At 37.2% G+C, this 19,017-nt stretch overlaps 1 protein-coding gene across 3 annotated transcripts in view; it reads right to left on the reverse strand.

Annotated features, from left to right (window-relative positions):
- The window catches only part of sulf2b (sulfatase 2b), a 151,120-nt gene that overhangs the window by 56,800 nt on the left and 75,303 nt on the right, over positions 1 to 19,017 (reverse strand). The window contains exon 1 of one of the 3 annotated variants that reach the window (XM_016492989.1): positions 10,343 to 10,566. The exons of the other annotated variants lie outside the window; for them this stretch is intronic. The gene's annotated coding sequence lies outside the window, so the exon portion shown is untranslated. Of the gene's footprint in view, positions 1 to 10,342; positions 10,567 to 19,017 lie in introns of those variants that run through there. 3 annotated transcript variants of the gene reach the window in all.

The raw sequence follows: 19,017 nt of genomic DNA on the forward strand, positions 1-19,017 counted from the left end.
ATGCCCGCCCTCCCACCCGCTCCTGCCGCCTCCACCGCTGCCGTCTGGCAGCCGCTCTGCTCGCACTCAGCCCACCATCAATACGGTGCAAGCGCCTCGGGTCTGCCATCCTCCAGCGTCGCCATGGCTGGAGAATCCCTTACGTCCGCCTCCAGCTCCGCCGCCGTTGGTCGGCCCCCTGGAGTCGGTGGACATTCCTCCTCCATGGCTCCTCCCTCCGTCGGCTCCACCGTGGGCCACTATTATTGCTGTGGCCAGGGTCCCACCTGGCTCCTCCTCCTGCTCCGGTTCCCTCCTGTCGTCTCCCTGGCTCCTCCCTCCATCGTCACCTCCCTGGACTCTGTTAGCCATCCTCCTCCCGGAAGGCCGTCCTCCGCCGGAACCTCCACCTGTCTAGTCTGCCTGCCAGCCCTTTGCCTTCCCCTGTCACCATCTCGCATTGCGGACGGTGTGAGCGCGGAGAGGAGCTCCGCCCCCTGCACCTCGGCTAAGGGTGAGCTGAGTATGGTGCGGCGAAAGTGCCAAAGCAAAGAGGAGAGGGCTCCAGTCCCTGAATCCAGTCCAGAGTGCCCTCCAGTGCCAGCTCCTAGAAAGCGCCCCCCAGTGCCAGCTCCTCGTAAGCGCCCTCAAGTGTCCGCTCCTCCTGAGCGCCATCCTGTTCCCGTGTTCAGCCTAGAGAGGGCTTCCGATCCAGAGTTAAGCCCTGAATGCCTGGAGGCTCACAAAGGCCCACCCTCCCACAGGCTCCAGCCTCCTCCACCGCTGTTGTCTGGCCGTCCTCCTCCAGAACCTCCTCCTTAGTTCCCACCCATCCCGCCCCCCTCTGTTGTTCTACGGTGCGAGGACGCACCTTCCGGAGGGGGGCGATATGTCAGGATTCTGGACTGTTCTGTGTCGTGTTTTGCCCCTGTTTCTGTTCCTGTTTTTCCTTATTTGGTCATGTTCCTGTCCTCGTTTAGTTTGATTATGATTCCTGACACCTGTGTTTAGTAATTATCCCTTGTATTTAAGTTCCTGTTTGTTCAGTCTTCCTTTGTCGGTTCTACTCATTGGATGTTGTGTAATTCCCTGTGTTTCCAAGGATTAAAGACTGTTTATGTACTCCACGTCTCTTTGTTCCTCATTCCACGCTCCTCCCAGCACAGATCGTGACACTTGTTTTGTTGTAATCTACTTGATGGTACTGCTAGTCAGGTTTATTTAGTGTGAAACTCTGCAGCACAATGAGAAACAGCATCTTTGAGGCAGTATGATAGCTTGTACATTACCAGTGATTTGATTGTGAGCATGTTGAGAGCCACAAACAGTATTTTTTTTTAATTACTGCAATCTGTTGAAAGCAACTCATGATGATAATAATATACTGTAGATTGTGCTCATGGTGGCAGCTAAATACAAGCACCTACATCTGTCAGTAGTTTACTGGGAAACCGCTCACACTGATGAAGCAAAAACATAAACATAAACGAGAACGGTTTAATAACTGAAAAATATGGGCCTAGTGAAGCACAGAGGCAGGCTGGATTTTACACATCTGTAAAATCTGGCACTGTAAAAGCAGTGAGGCGCATTTGGCAGATGTGTCGCACATATGGGCTGAACTGGGCCAGACACATCTATGAGGTTCAGGCTTGGGTTTGGGTTGAAAAGTGTTACGGAGTATTTTAGTGGGATAGATGTGGAGACGAGAATATCTGTAGTGGCCAAGGAGAGGGTGACGGTTGTTTTCAATTTATTTAGTGTGTGTTATGGGCTCTATTAAACACTTATCTCCTTCTTTCCTGAGCAGTTAATGTGTGTGTGTGTTTGTGTGTGTGTGTGTCAGCGGTGAGAAACAGAGTAGGATGTGTAAAGTTTCTGTCACACATCATTAATCAGTGTGAGTGTGTTTTCTTAGTGAACGAGGATGCGACAAGCATTGACCGCAGGACACGCCTCAGATATGACATGTTTTCACACACACAACCTTCACTGCAAGCTGTGCTAATACTGAATAGCAGGGGTGAGAAATCACAGGTGGTGCTTGAAAAAAATATTAAAATATTACACATAACGGAGGGAAAACTGAGTTTTAAAGGGGAAAATATTATTTTCATTTTGACGAAAAAATAGCATTGACACCTAGAAGAATTAGGGGTTTATTAAAGGGATTGTTCACCTACAAAACAAAAATCCGGTTATCATTTACTCACCCTCATCACCTTTAAGATTTTTTTTTCGAAGAGCATTTCAGCTGTTTTTGTCTATATAATGAAAGTCAGTGGGGTCCAACATTGGACTTTCATGGTATGGATATGATATGAAACACTGAGACATTTTTCAAAATATCTTCTTTTGAACATGACAAGAGAACGAGTAAATGATGACAGAACTGTAATTTTTGGATAAACTATGCCTTTAATTGTGTTACATTGAAAGTAACAAGTTAGTTACTTTGGAAACACTTTACAATAAGATTCCATTAGATAATGTTGGCAAATGCGTTAACTAACATTTATTAACAATGAGCAATACATTTGTTACAGTATTTACTAATCTTTATTAACGTGTATTCATGTTAACTCAGGTCAATTAAATATTAACAGTTACAACTTTTAACAGTGCATTATTAAAGGTTGAAATTAACATAGACTAAGATAAATAAATGCTTTAGAAGTATATTTTATTGTTAGTTCATGTTAGCTTTTATACTGAGTAACACAATATTGTAAGAACTTTTTTAAGTAAAGTTTCCAGGCATTTTTTTGTTTTACACTTTTCTGAAAAACTAAACCAAAAGCAATATTCTTATGGCTATAAAATAAAAAAGTCCTAATATAGTTCACACATAGCTTGTTTTGTATATGTGTTCATGTATTTCTGATTTCTGCTAAAGAGCTCTCATGTTCTGGAGGAAACAAAATCTGTGCTATTTCTTTCGCTCTATTTTTCTTCCCACAGGACAGTTTTCTTCTCCCTTTTCTTCTTTTTAAAGAGAATGTGTTGCTACGAATCAAACACACAACAAGTCCATAGCAAGACCAAAGAGGTGATGTGAAAGTAAGACATCTTAGTGCCAACTGACAACTTCTCAATCGATTATGTTTTTGCTCTTTCTCTCTGTGATCGGGCATGACAGATGCCCTTTGCCTCCCACACTGGAGAAACAGATGCCGGAGAGAATCAAAGCACCCTCCACTCTGACATCCTGCTCTCCACTGCCTCACACTTCCTCCATACTTCTCTCACTCCATACATTCTTCCTCAGGTCCCAGAGGACAGTATTAGTTTAGTGTACATATGGTATCTATGCTCCTAAGTTGCACGGATGCTGAATAAAGGTTTGTCTAGTTTCACAAGGCCAGTTTTATTTATTTATTTTTATTATAAGCAAGTCTGGTCCGCTATAGCTCATTCTAAGTAAGAGTCACACATTTTTGAAGAGAACCGACCATCTGATCTGACCAACTATAGTGACCAATAGTGACACTTTTACCTGAAACTGATGCTATCAAGACAATAGACCAGAATTCAAGTAACTACAAGTTCAAGTCTACAAGTACAAGTCTACAAGTCTCCATGAAAGGTAGTACAGGGGTCAATGACATGACCCTCAGTTTTTTTTTTTTTTTGGTCCGGATATCAAAAGCGCTTTTGTCATTTCTGAATTTAAAATTATATTTTGTATAGCATCAAGTCAAAAATGATTGCCCTGATATAATAATAGAAACACACACACACACACACACACACACACACACACACACACACACACACATTTAAATACAAATTTAAAGGGGTCATGAACTGCAGAAGATTTGTACATCAAAAAACATAATATTTTAGCAGTAATAGGCTATTTTCTGTCCTGTTTTGACCCCCTTTCATCGGAATGCTCTGTTTGAATAGGCATGGTGGATTGTAGACTCGGAAGTAAACGCCCACTGCTATGATTGGCTAACAGTTGTGTATGTCTGAAAGCCTACATCCTTCACAGATGGACGCTGCTGTGATTTAGGTCAAAAACGCATTAATGGTTCATATCAAACGATCTGTAATAACAGACAAAGCAATAGTGACCACATAATAAAAACAGTTCCTCACACTCGTGTGGAGCGACATTACTGTCGGATCTAGTCGGCACAGAATTGTCTTTTAATTTCAGTCTTTCAGAAAATCCAGCCTCGAATTGTGCCTTGTTTGTAAACGAATCCGCGGTGAAATGAAGCGAACAAACGACCAACCTTTTACTGACGCGGTCTGGAACTTCATTCAAAATAAAGCTAATCCACTCTGTCCTAATGTTGGGATCAGATGGAAGGCGATGCAAAGACTGCTTGTCCACAATTTGGCACTGCACAGCGTATTGTTGTCTTCAGAGCATCTTTATTGTTTGGATTCTGTGTAGACCTGCGTTCATCTCTCTCGTTATTGTGCGCGAATTAGTGGGCGGAGCTAAACAGGCAGTGATGTAGAAGCAGGCGTTGATCTTCTTCTGCGGAGGCGGGGTTACGCCACACTATTACATCATAGAGCGGCACATTCCACAACTGTCGTTTTGGCAGACTGGCTTCAATATAAGCTGTTTTTAGACTAACAAGAAAGTTTCGAGTTCTGAAACTTACAGGATGTTTTTATATGACCTCTTAGATGTCAAAAGACCAAGGGAATTTTGATTTCTCAGTTCATGACCCCTTTAAATTTCTTGAATTTTTTACTTTTTTTTAATGGTATTAAGTGTACAAAGAGTAGTTCCTAAGAATTCATCACATGCATTTTATGCAAGATTATTAAAATATTTCTCCTTTTCTTTATCTTAGACACTATTTTTCATTGACCCACTGACACCAAAAAAATAGTGGAAAATATTTGTTGACTCTGTGGTCAGAATGTCTACTAAAAAGTAGACAAGCCATGAACCTCATAAACTTTGGCAAATCCAGCATCTGTACTCAGAAGCACTCATTGTTTGTTTATTATGTCACTGCACTTTTGTGATCGCTCTCTCTCTATATTTTATGTTGTGCAAAGATTTAGACTCTTTGACCAAACTAAGGCAGGTTTCTACCTCCTCCTCGTCTGAGGCTAAGTGAGAATGACAAGGCTTGCTCTCTATATCTCTTCGTGTCTGTATGTGTGTTCTGAGGTTTGAGGCAGCACTGCGATCAGGGATTTTGTTACATCACCAAAGGAGCAGTCAATCACTTGAGAGATGTGTGATTAAAAGGACAACCGCCCACAATGGCGGTTTAGTCTGTAGATGTGCGTGTTTGCGTGCCGGGTGAGAATGAGGGAAATGTACATGTGTGGGTGGAGATGTGGCAACCAGACGTGATGGATTTAATGGAGGACATAAAGATGTGTATGTTATTTATGTTAAATGTTTGCTTGGTAGCTGTTGGCTCAAAACTACCAAATAGCAGAGCAAACACAACTATGTTTTGCCTTAGGATACTTAAACACACGGTTTATTTATTATAATTTATTGACTTCTTTAAGGATGGTTTGCTACAAGGAAGAAGATTGCTAAAGCAAAAATTCTTGCAAACTGAACCAAAAAATCCACTATACAAAACAGTTTAGTACAAATGCTTTTACGGATTCCTATCCATCAGAGCTTTCTCTGGTGTGTAAAGTGCCCTGACCATCCCTCTGTACTCGAGAGGGAGGAAGTGGAAATCCCCAGTCACAAATGATCAATTTTTCCACTATCCATAAACAGATTAGCAGCTCTCCATGACAGATCGCAGACTAAAGTCTCTCATATTCAACACGTAGCCTTTCCATCTCAATTAAATTTGGAGCAGGAACAATTACTTACATCTGTAGAGCAAAGAGAAAGAAAGTTATGGAATTCAAAACCTCTATCTGGAATAATAACAAAATAAAAAGTGAATAAGGACAGAGGCTGTCAAGTTTCAAAATTGAGAAAGTTCTGAATTAGCGGTGTTACAATATATACTGTAAAAAAAATTTTTTCAAAGATAAATAAAGCAAACATTATTGAAAGATATTTAAAAAAAAAAAGAACAATTTCAGTCTTTCTACTTAAAAGTTTCACTCTGTATTCAATGTGTTACTTGCCCTTTCTTTGTAACTATTTTTGTAATTATATAATTTACCAGCAATTTCTGAGTGAAAAATGTTTCCTAGAATTTTTTCAAGTAAATCCTACTCCAATTTTGACGATAAGTGTATTAAGTACTAAACATATGATAATATTGTTATTAAATGTTATCCAATAAATAACATTTAATTCAGTAAAAAACATGGTGTGTAGACACTCCAGTCTGCAGGAATTGCCGATCAACAGTAAAATCTATTTGCATGTTTTTGTGCAGTTATGCTTACATTAGCCATTTGCAAATAAATAAATAAAAATAGCATTATTTATTTATTTGTATTAAATTTGTGATACAAATAATGGAAATAATGACAAAACTGTCATTACAGCATGAAATCTCCCTTTAAATGTTTTTCGAAGCAACACTCCCGCACATGCCTCATATGCACACTGCATGTGAATATGGATCTGACAGCGCTGTTTATATCACGTAACAGCTTTCCCTCTCTGTCATGGGATCCTGTGAAGAGATATCATTACTGACCGACCACTGAAGCAGTGTCTCTCTTATCGTCCGCTGTCAAACTCAATCACGTCCCCCATCATCTCCCTCCACATGTGTGAGTCTTTTAATGAATGAGTGTTTTAATGATCTGTCATAGTCCTGTGCTCTCCACTACAAAGAGCTGTGAGAAAACTAATTACAACACACACTACGTTCTCCTCAATCACAAAAGTGTGAAATATTAATCCAACGGTGGCACAAAGAGCCTTTCATCTTATTATTGCTGTATATTTCATTATTTAATTGATCTTGCTCATGAAACAGTTTTGAAGGTACGGCTCTGAAAGAGAACACACACACTGGAAAAACGGCTAGGATTTTATATGATCTAAGAGTAATTATCAAAAAAATAGCAGACAATAAAATACCACTTCAGAATTTCACAATTAAATCAATGGAGGATCAGTCATTTTCTGCCATAGAAAAAAAGAGTGTAAAAAATGAGGAAAAAAATAATCCATGGCTTTTTTTGAATGAAAATTGTTTTCATAGTGTATTAATATTGAAAAGCAAAAATATTACAATAATGTTCATATTTATTAAAAATGTATTTAAAAATATATAAAATATTGTGAATATATAGGAACTACAATAGCAGTCTAATAGAAATATACGTAACTTCAAGTGGGAGTTTTCACTTTTTTTATTTGATTTTTAGTGCCATATTAGAGAACGGTGTCTAAATGCAGTGTTGTTTCGATTCGTAAATCCATCTCTCACTTTTTCTCTCCAAGCACAACATCTATTCACCCTGAACATAAATACCCAGCGATCACACTTAATTAGACATTTCATTAATCATGCTGTCAGGAAAGAGACAGAAGCTCATAGACACACGTCCACAAACCCAAACAGTGCACCTGCCCTTAGACCATGTCTGTTTCTATTCTCCCTTTCATCCTCACGTCACATTAACTCAAAGACAAACTAACAAGATCTACACATTGATTTGAGGCAAATAAGTTATTAATTTATTAAGCCACTTGGCGTATAATCATATTGACCAAATACAACATCTGGCCGGTGCAGAGAGCTGAGGTACCTGCTAGTCAGGATGTCGTGACGTTTCCTTGTACACACTAAAACAGTGTACTTTGCTGGTAATGGAAAATACACTTATGAATATCAGTTTCACTTTATTTTGATGGTCCCTTTAACACACTCTGTTGAATATACTGTAAGTAACGTTGCACCTACATGTCTACTAACTCTCATTAGAGTATAGGGTTAGAATAAGTTGACATGTACTTGCAAAGTTGCTTATAGTCAGTAGAATGTCTGTTGGAGACCATGACAATAAAGAGTTAGCAGATATTAAGCAAACAGTCTACCAATACTCCGATGAGAGTTAGTAGACAAGTAGGTGCAACATTACTTATTGTCAACAGAATGTTCAAAAGGGACCATCAAAATAAAGTGTTACCTGAATCTCTAGTATAGAAGTTCACCAGCATTAGGACGATATTAGTACTGTTAAATGTCTTCAAATTTCACTACAGTACATTGTTTGCATCTAGCTAGCCCAATCCATTACCTTAAAATTCATAATTATTACTTACACTTGTATATGTTTAAAAATTCATGTGGCATCTTTTACCTTTTTGCTTTGACAGCTCAAAAATTCGAGAACCGTCACAAAACTTTAAGCAAATACAGATACATACTTATAGGTAGTTATGTGCTATGATTTATTATGGCTATGATTTAGGGCACATATACTATAATAATATTACACATACAACAGGACACACATAATCATAATAACATACAATTTAATATGGCTAGTATGTGAATTGTGCTGTCAGTTGCTTACTATATTAAAAACTGTAACCAGGGATTGAGTCTTAGATGTATTGTGCTGTTGTGTCTTGCTTCACCATGGTAACAAACCAAATAAAATCAAAACATAGAGTAAACAATCACAAAAAGATTAAACCACGATTGGAAACACTGCTAGGGCTTTTTGAAATGCCAGACATAAGCTTGCTATCAATAAATTCAAGCTAAAAACCTTGCAGTGGAATGCAATGGGTTTTTTCGAACATGTGCCTGACTGCATATTGTATGTATATTTTTAGTGATGATCATGTGCAAAGTGTTGTGCACTGCAGCTAAATCCATGCAGGATGAATTTGTGTCACAATTGGTTAACAGCTAAGCGTGTTGATGAATGCTGCCTTTCTATAGTCCTTGGGCTATTGATGAAGTCCTTATTTATATGGTGGGCCGTGAATCTGAGAGTTGAGGCTGTAGGGTTAACGCTTCTGCCATTACCCACCTATTCATCATCTTTAAAGAGGAAGTCAAGCAGTCAGTCAAGTTTAGATTATTTAGAAAAATGATTTCCACTTTAATAAAAAAACATATAACAAACACGATTAATGTAACCGTTTTAAAGAAAAAAGGATGTTTTGAGAAAACCATCCTTGAGAAAAAAACATCCTTTTTTTTCTTTAAAAGGGTTACATTAATCGTGTTTGTTATATATATTTTTAATTAAAGTGGAAATTTGGCTTCACTTCCACTTTAATCTCTGCTTTATGGAGCTCTCTCTCTCTCTCTCTGTGAATGTGTGTCTGTGTGTGTGTGTGTGTGTGTGTGTGTGTGTGTGTGTATGTGTGTATGTGTGAGCGCTTTTGCATGTGGTTGGTTAAGTCTGGTAGTGTTGGTGGAATTGGCTGGTCTCCAGAGGCTCAGTGAAATGCCAGAGAAATGACAGACAGGATTATGATATATAGAGAGAAAATGTCAGCAAGGACATGCCATGAGTACAGATGGAACTGTATATAAGAAAGAAGGAAAGAAAGAAAGAAAATGAATGAGAAACAAAAATCAAGAAAGATGAATGAAATCAAAATAAGCAAAAGAATAAAATATATAAAGGGAAAAAGCAATAAAATCAAACATGAATAAACAATGAAAATGAACAAAATAAAGAAAAAGTACAAATGCATTAAATGCAAATGAAAACAAAAAACAAGGATACAAACTAATTGACAATAAAAAAAATGAATGTGAATGAATAATGAACAAACATGTGAAAGAAAACAAATGAAAAACAAATGAACAAAAGAAAAGAATGACATAAAAAAGGAAAGATCAAACAAATAAACAAACAACAAATGAGGAGAGAGAAAAAAACAAAAATATTAACAAATGCAAACAAAAACAAGCGAACAAACGATTGAATAACATCAAAACACATGTGAATGAACAGTAAAATGAAACAAAGAAAGTGAATGAAGGAAAGAAAAAGAACAACAGAATTAACATGCAAAAGCAAAAAACAAGAAACAAGCAAACAAATGAAAAACAAATTAATTAGAAAACAAAAATAAAAAGAATGGAAAAGAGAGAAAGAGCAAATAAACAATGAAAAAATTCAAATGATTAACAAATGAGCAAACAAAGAACAAACGAATACACAAACAAATGAATGAACAAAAACAATTGGACATGCAAAATGAAAAGAATGATAATTAATTAATGATTAAACAAACAACTCTAACAACTTAAATTGTACACCTGCTTTACTACACTCATATACAGTCTGAGAATCAAGACTCTTTCTACACTCTTTTTATGTTGTATGAGAATATATATGGAAATATTACAGAGGCCCCCATTACACAGCACAGCTCTGATGACACACGCACCTCTGTCACTCTGCCTACACTGCATATTAATCTTGTCTTTAACTACAGCCATTATACAAACACACACACACACGCTACCTCAAACTCAGCAGAACTCCCAGCCTACGCTCTCATCTCAACCGCCCATCATCCTGATACCATCCGCCCAACAGCACCTGGGAAATGATAAGTGTGTGTGAGAATGAATGTTTCTTCTTTATCAAGTCACTCAAACACTTCTGCAAACTCAGCAAAATCCACCTCAGTCCTTGGATCAGTGAAAAGCGGCAAAATTCAAATCAGCACCAGTGGTCTCACTGACCTCTCCCCGCACTGTCACACTGATCCTGGATCAGCCAATGCGGCTGTTTAAACAAGCAGTAATTGGCCCTCCAGGGTGACTGTGCTCAGCTGTAATCCTGTCTGCGCTGTGACTCATGACGGTGAGCGGCTGACCTGGGGTCAGTGAGGCGGCATGTAGCCAATTACTATACAGCACAAACTCAAATTAAAGACATGATCTGGAAACAGTGGTACTGCTAACAGGTGGTCAGCTCAGCGATGACACATTCAGTGCTAACAGCTCACTGATGTGCTTTACATGCCAAAATGAATGTAAATCAAGCGTTAATTAATTGCAAGCGTACATGTGATAATTGCATAATCTATGTGTGAAAATGCTGCGAAAGTTCGTAAATAGACTACAAAAAGTATTTTGACTTTGTACACTTCTAAAAAAGCAGTCCAGGATTATTTGCTAGTGAACCATTGTTAGTGATACAATCTTTTGTTGCAATTAAGGTAAATAATAAATGTCAATCCTAAAATTTAAAGTAACCATATCAGTCTTGTGCAGTATTGGTAATAAGATGTCATTTGTGCAGTGCTTTTTACCGCTCACATGAGTATTTGAACTGATGATGTAGTTAGGCATATATAATATAGTCTTTGCTAACACAGTAATTACTAGTATTACTTGAAAACTTGATATGGTGTCTATTGTATCGCTAAGAAAGATTAACAAATGCAAACAAAAACAAGAAAATAAATGAATGAATAAAACAAATGTGAATCAACAATGAAAACGCAAGAAACCAAGAAATAAATAAAAATGCAAACAAAAACAAGAAAACAAAAATGAATAACAACGAATGTGGATAAACAATGAAAAAACGAAAGAAAGAAAGATGAACAAATGCAAACAAAAACAAGAAAACAAACGAATGAATAACAACGAAAGTGGATAAATAATGGAAATGAAAGAAAGATATAAAGAAAGAAAGCAAGAAACAAAGATTAACAAATGCAAACAAAAACAGGAAAACAAATGAATGAATATAAACGAATGTGGATAAACAATAAAGCTTTATATTAGGTGGCCTTAACTACTATGCACTTACATTTAAATTAATCATGTGATACAATGCACATGCATGTTTTTACATTGTACTTATATTTAAAAAAAATATCTGCATGTAATTACAGCTGTAATTAATTTCTGTAATACATTTATAATTACACTGTTGTGCCATCTCTTTCACCTTAAACCCCTTAAACCCACCCATACCACCAAACCTGTCCCTAACCTTACCCGTATCCCACCTCAGTAGCAGCAAAAGTGTCTTGCAATACAATATGAGCACAATAAGTCCATTGTACTTATTTTATTTTATTTTGTAAGTAAGTACATAGTAGTTAAAACCACCTAATATAAAGTGGGACCAATTGACAAACTAAAGAAATAGAACAAAAGATTAACAAATGCAAACAAACAACAAAGAAAGAGCAAACACACATAAATTAATAAACAAATGGTTGGGAGAAATGCAGACAGACAAAAGACGTGCTATGCGTGTTTTGATAGCAAAACTCCTTAGCAAGCTAGAGGCAAACAGTCGTCACTAACTCTAATGGTTACATCTTTTGTCTGTAGAGGAATGTTACCCGTAACAACCTCTTTACTTTTTCTCCTTCAGCAAAACAAGTGGTTTATATTTTTAGGCTGATGTTTTTTAACCCAACATTTATATCAACAAGACTCTGTCAGTGCGCACAAATTCCTGAGGGTGCGCGCATGTGAACACACACAAGTGCTAACATATTGAGCCCATCATATACACTTTCCCCTGGTTTAACCCTTTCCCCCAGTTCTCCCTTTTACTGGAAAACTGCCCACCGGGGGGTTTACCACTTTTGGCCCCAGATCTCCATCTAAACCCTGCTGCTAAAGCCAGTGCTAAACTAAAGAGCCCTGGCGCTAGCCTATTGATATAAGATCTGCTTTCTGGGTGTGCTACTGGAGCACTAATGACCAGACTGATTAATAATGCATAGCATAACCTCGTCCACATCAGCCTAATTGCCATGATTTGTCGTTCCCAGCAGAGAAGGGCTTTAAAGTGAAATCCATACCCAAAGCGAGGGACACGGCACACACGACAGAACACAGACACACAAACACTTATACGACACACCAAATGTGGCATGTCTAATTTCGTAATGAATCATTTCCAAGCCAAGCCCACACTCAGACTGCGCATGCATAGACCTGATGTGTATATGAAAGGAATTACATATAGATGAGACCTCTGAGACTGAATTCCTGAAATTAAATTCTTAAAAGGGATAGTTCACCCAAAAATGAAAATTCTGTTATTGTTTACTCACCCTCGTATGGCCCAATTTCTTAAATGGAACACAGAAAGAGATATTTCGAAGAATGTGGTGTTCGCCTTTTTCCATGAAATTACAATAAAAAGGTATTGGAGCTATCAAGCTTCAAAAAAGCTTTACAGTTTTAATTAACTTTTGATTAAAATTTGACATCAACACTAGATTTCCTTTCTGTGCTCATGAGAAATTCATGCACAAATTCATGCAAAATCTTACTTTGAAGTCAGATCTTGTTTATTAATTGTTTGATTTGGTTCACAAAACTGGTCTGAATGAATCATTTACAAATCGTGTGTTACTGACACACAATCTGAGTCTCAAGTTTTTCTTGATTATTAGTGATTAATGACTTAAATTTCCATCTGTTCCTCACATAAAGCTATCGTGCGGCGCTAGAAGACTTGGAATCCAGCAACCAAGTAATCTGAAATAACTATGATATTTTTGTGTCCTTTTGGAGATTAAAAGCCTCAGTTCTCACGTATTGTTATTGCATGGAAAACAGCTACCACGTCATTCTTCAAAAATGCTCCTTTCGCCTTCCACAAAGTCATCCAGATTTCTGTGACTAAATGATGACAGAATAATCATTTTTGAGTGAACTATGCCCTTAAGGAGAATGAGATAGTGTAAAGACTGCAAAACGAAGTAAGGGATGGAGAGAGTTAGAGGATGGAGTGGAGACAACCACTGAGTCTCCCAGGCGCCACAGAAACAAGATCCACTCCCTACGGAGAGAGAGAAATAGAAAGAGAGCGAGACAGTGGTAAGAAGCTCATCCTTCAAGATCTAGATTCATCTAGATACCAACTTTCCTTATTCGTGATTTCAGGGTTTTGTCTATTTTTCTCATCAGATGAGAGAAGCAAGTGTGTGTGTATTAGATATACTGTGCTGTTCAAGGACAGAATTCACTCAGATGATGTTTTGGAAGTGAAACTAAAAGGAAAACAGCATAAGGAAAAAATTAGCAAGAAACAACGCATTTAATTTTTTGCCGTTTGAGACGTTACCTAGCTATGCTGGTAACATTGATGACATAAACATACTGTGATTCTGAGCCAAATAATACAATGTGAAAATGGGAAAGGGGTGGGAATGGCTTTGGATTCAGACCAAGCAATTAAACCAAGTGTTTAGACAGCTTTAGTGACATACTTATTTAAAGAATCTCCAAAATACTCAAATTATCATGTAATATTAGTCTAACAATTATGATTAAAAGGTAAACAGACTATAAAGATGATTACCCTTGTGAAAAAGAAATTTGCTTAGCTGTGATGAATGTGCACCTGTAGTGTACTTCAGATCTTAAATGTGTGTGTGTGTGTATATATGTACATATATATGTAGATAATATAAAATAAATCTAAGGCCAATTAAGTGTACTTAAAGAGAGTTCCGGTTCATGTTTCTTAACACATTTATAAGGTTTGTTTAAAAAGTGCACTTATTTTGATGTTTTGACTAACATACTTAAGCACATGTAAAGTACTTGTTTCTAATTGTATCTGTAGTGTGAATTTGACATTTCATTTAAAGTTAATATGTTTTAAATGTACTAAATTGCAATTGTATCATTACAAATGTGTAATTACAAATATATTTAAATGCACAATATAAAAGTTTCAATAGAAATGACATTAGATTTTAGTTTACCATAAATGCTTGTCAGTACATTCAGCACTACACTTTATTTCGAAGACAACAGAAGTAATTATGAAATCATATAAAAAAATGTACTTTACTTAACAGGGTCAAATAAGCACTCTAAAGTTCTGCTAACTGCATTTAATATAACTATAACACATTTTGATTTAATTGTAAATAACATGAAATAAAGCATCCGAGAACCCATTCAGTACATTCTTCTGTTAAAAAGTACGCTAAAGTGTACATACTTCTTTTCTCAAAGGTATATTTGCTTCCTAAAAGTGAAAGCATAATGTCTCTGCTGTGATGTGAACACACGTTTTTACAAAAACCACGTTCCCTGAAAACCACTGTAAAGATTAAAGCTCCTGAACCGTGAGCTCGAGAGAGTCATACTGTCGAACTGAAATAACCGCAATGAAAAAAAACCCACCTGCTCCCCTCTCTTCACCCAAAGCCGTGCTCTGTCTGTCTCCATTTTTTATCCATCTATTTCTTTCTCACAAAAACAACCCCACAGTCCTCTACTCCAGTGTAATGAACCACAAGTAACAAGCTACTGTTTCTAACATAGTGATGTAGCATAATGCTATATTATTGTTTTGAGCCTTGAAGTCAATAAACAGATGTGCTCTTCTAGCCACTGGTTTATTAGCTTCCATATACCTATAGTTAGCGACTTATTAGTTAACAGCTTGTAGCATAGCTTCACAACTTGAAATTATGATAGCTTGTAGCTTGACGCTTTCATTTTAGCTTGAACAGTTTCCACTGTCCCTGCTTTCTGCTTGTAACACTGGATTTATAGCCTAAATAAAGTTAGCTACTTTTTATTAGTTATCAGCTTGTAGCATAGCTTCGCAACTTGAAATTATGATTAGCTTAGCTTGACAAGCTCCAGTGTAAAATTAGCTTCCCCAACAGTCTCCACTCGTCCTGAAACACTCACACACTGCATGCAGAAACACTACAAAGTGATTTCATGTCAGATTTTCTATCCTTTTCATTCATTCTATTTAAACCATCAACAGACTGTCACAGGGTGTACGCTGATGAGGCAGACAGCCTATTAGCCTCTGAGATATTCTGGGAAATCTGTTTAATCCATATGCTACACACACATTTCAGCTATTCATCCTTCTGTTATTAAGCTGTCACTACACCTAACACACTGTTGCACTTTGCTTGCTCATATCCTTCTCTGTGGAATCACACACACACACACACACACACACACACACACATAGTGCTGATGAAGCAGGCTGCTGACAGTAGGATGAATGCAGTGGCCTGTGGTGGGGAGAGAGTTGAAGGTAAAAGGTGCTAAATCACGTCTGTTTCGGTGCTTTGGGGAGCTTATGGATGAAACTCCCGTCACGGAGCACATTCATTAATTTCCCTCCCCTCTCACCTCCTCACGGCCGACCTCAGCTGCCAAATTACACACATTATAAACATGAAACACACTCAGACTAACAATGCTGTTGGAGTCATTGCGTTTAGTTATTACAAATAACCCATCAGTGCTGGAGAAGCTACTTGGAACAAACAAGCTATGTTTTGAAAGAAATCACCATGGCTCATATATTTGATCAAAAACACAGTAAAAACAGTAATTCTGTGAAATATTTTTACAATGTACATTTATTCCAGTGATGCAAAGATGAATTTCAGCATCATTACTCCAGTCTTCAGTGTCACATGATCCTTCAGAAATCATTATAATATGCTGATTTGCTGCTCAAGAAAAATTTATTATTATTATCAGTGTTAAAAACAGTTATTTGTGGAAATGGTGATACATTTTTTAAAGTTATTAAAAAGTTTAATAAAATAGAAATCTTTACTGTCACTTTCGATCAACTGAATGTGTCCTTGCTGATTAAAAGTTTCAAATTATTTTTAAATTTAAATTTAAATTGGTAGCGTGTGATATAAAAATAATAAATAATTATAATAACAATAAACATTCTTTTCTATAGCACCTTTAAAAGTTACAAGAAGACATGCTGTCAAAACAAATTAAGAACAAATCAAAACAATAAAAAAATCAAATAAAAGCTACCCTTTAAAAAATAACATTGAAGCACACTATGTAACAATATTGACAAAATTTAGCAAAGGTGGAAACTCTATTTATCTTCATGTCACTAAAAATGATCTGATGTCATGAATCTCATATACTGCATGTCTAGTGGCTCTTGATGCTAAATAAACCTGGTTGGGATTTTTATTAGGAAACAAAAGCAGTTTTGGAGGCAGGTGAAACGCAGCATCTGCTCTACTTCTGTTGAGCCAAACCACTTTCCTCTGAGGAATTCTCATAGTTTGCTTTAGCAGCTCTGAAGGGCCAAAATCCCCAAAATACTAAACAATTATACACACACATTTCTGTGAAATATCACATAAATGAAACCCTAATTCTAAACCTATGTTTGCATTCAATCAGAGCTCTGTCAGCTAACATCTTGCATCAGGGAAACTGCACCTGTAATGTTTTCCCACTGTCATCATGAGTTAGATTTAAGATCACTGCCTTCTTTTTGAAACTGACAGCAGGCACGACCTTGGAGGAAACATATCATAGATGGCAGACTTTATTACCTATTTTAATGTTCTGAACCTCACGCATTGAATTTTAATTTCAACAATATTTATACAGCATGTATTCCAGTGGAGCATTCCAGAAAGTGCTTAACTGTCGTGAAAATAATGGCACAATGAAAAAATCGCAAGGTCCTAAAACAGGCTTCATGTTCTTAAAATAAAATATAAATTCTTTTTATTTGAGTTGAAATTGGACATGATTTCCTTGCAAAAGAGAGTGCCTTAAAGGCGTTTGCGCCTCCTCTCTGGAGAACGAGAGATCAGGCGAGGAGTTTGTCCTAGAAGTGTCGACTTTTATCAAGTCTTTTTTCGACTCTCATTTGAAGTCTGTGCATTTATTCACCACTAGTAAAATCTAACCTAGAAACACTGGCCATTACTGTCTTCAGATCAGGCTTGATAATAAGATCAAAACAGGAGTAAAACTAATATGTCTGTAAAATGTCACTGCACAAAATCAATTATATATTCATTCAGGAGCTAAAGAGGTTCCTCAAAACCATTTCCATTCCTTTCTCCGTGTTCCAAATTCTCATATCGATCTTTATTCCGTTTCTTTTCTCCCTCCATTCAATCTGTCTCGGCTCAATCCTAGTGTGTGTGAGAGAGAAGGACAGAGCGAGACAGACAGAGAGGAAACAGTGGGCGCCCTGGGCGATCGTCACATCAGCTCAAAGGTCTAGGAGCAGGAGAAAGACATCTTAGAGGCCACGCTGAGTTAGCGCTTTCTCCCAGCAGTCTGTCTGTGTGTCTGGGAAAGTGTTATTACTTTCATTACAAAGTCCCAGAGAGGAACAGAGATCTGTATCAGAGCATAAAGCAGGGCAGAATGTGAAACACTGATGTCAGTCCCCTCTCAACCGACCCATGATCTGAGCGCTGTAACGCTGACCTTCACTGAACTGCATTACTGGAAAGTTACAGGTTCAGATTGATTCAAGTTCTATCGACAACATCTGTTAATTATCTATGAAACAATATCACGTTAAATATATGTGTGGAATATTCTCGATTTTATTTCTAATTTAAATATTTAGGTTGCTTATCTAATTAATTTTGAAACAAGGCATTAAGACTCTTTCCTGCAACACTTTTTACATTATATACATACTGTACTGTAAAAGAACCATTATTTTCTTTGTGTCAAGAACATTTCAATAATCTAAAGAACCTTTTGTGGAATGGAAAGATTCCATGGATGTTAAAGGTTCTTAATGGAACCACTGATGTCAATAAAGAACCTTTTTGAGAGTGTATGTAACTGTGGAAATATTGTGGAGCAAGTGAAAGATTAACAAGCATTAATAAGCATAAGCATTTCAACGTTGCTGTTATGCTGGGACAGGGACACAGACGAGGTGAGGCGGATCCAAATGCAAGTAATTTATTGACAAAAACGAGAAAACAAACAAGGGTAAATAACAAAGGAACACTGAGCAAAAGAAAGACCAGAGGTCCAAGACAAGAGCATCGACAGCAAACAACGACTGACAAACAAGCACTGAAACACAGGGGTATATATACTGAGCTGAACTAATGAACTAATGAGTAACTATGGAAACTAACAAGCAGATGGGCGTGGTCCAATGAGTGTCCATGCAACAAACAACAGAAAAGAGCAGCAGTGAAACATGAGGGGAACAAGGCAACAATGAAGGCACAGAGCTACAAACTAAGAGTCCATGAACAGAGACACAAGAAACACAGACAAGGATCATGACAGTTGCCTTCACCTTATGAATTATTTTCTTGCTATATTACTCATTTATAAGTCGTTTTTCAATTGAGTTCAATTTAATGCATCCTTGCTGAATAAAAGTATTAATTTATATACTGTATAT

This window comes from Sinocyclocheilus anshuiensis, unplaced genomic scaffold (genome assembly GCF_001515605.1).
Source record: "Sinocyclocheilus anshuiensis isolate Anshui unplaced genomic scaffold, SAMN03320099.WGS_v1.1 scaffold967, whole genome shotgun sequence".
In the NCBI taxonomy this organism is placed as follows: Eukaryota; Metazoa; Chordata; class Actinopteri; order Cypriniformes; family Cyprinidae; genus Sinocyclocheilus; species Sinocyclocheilus anshuiensis.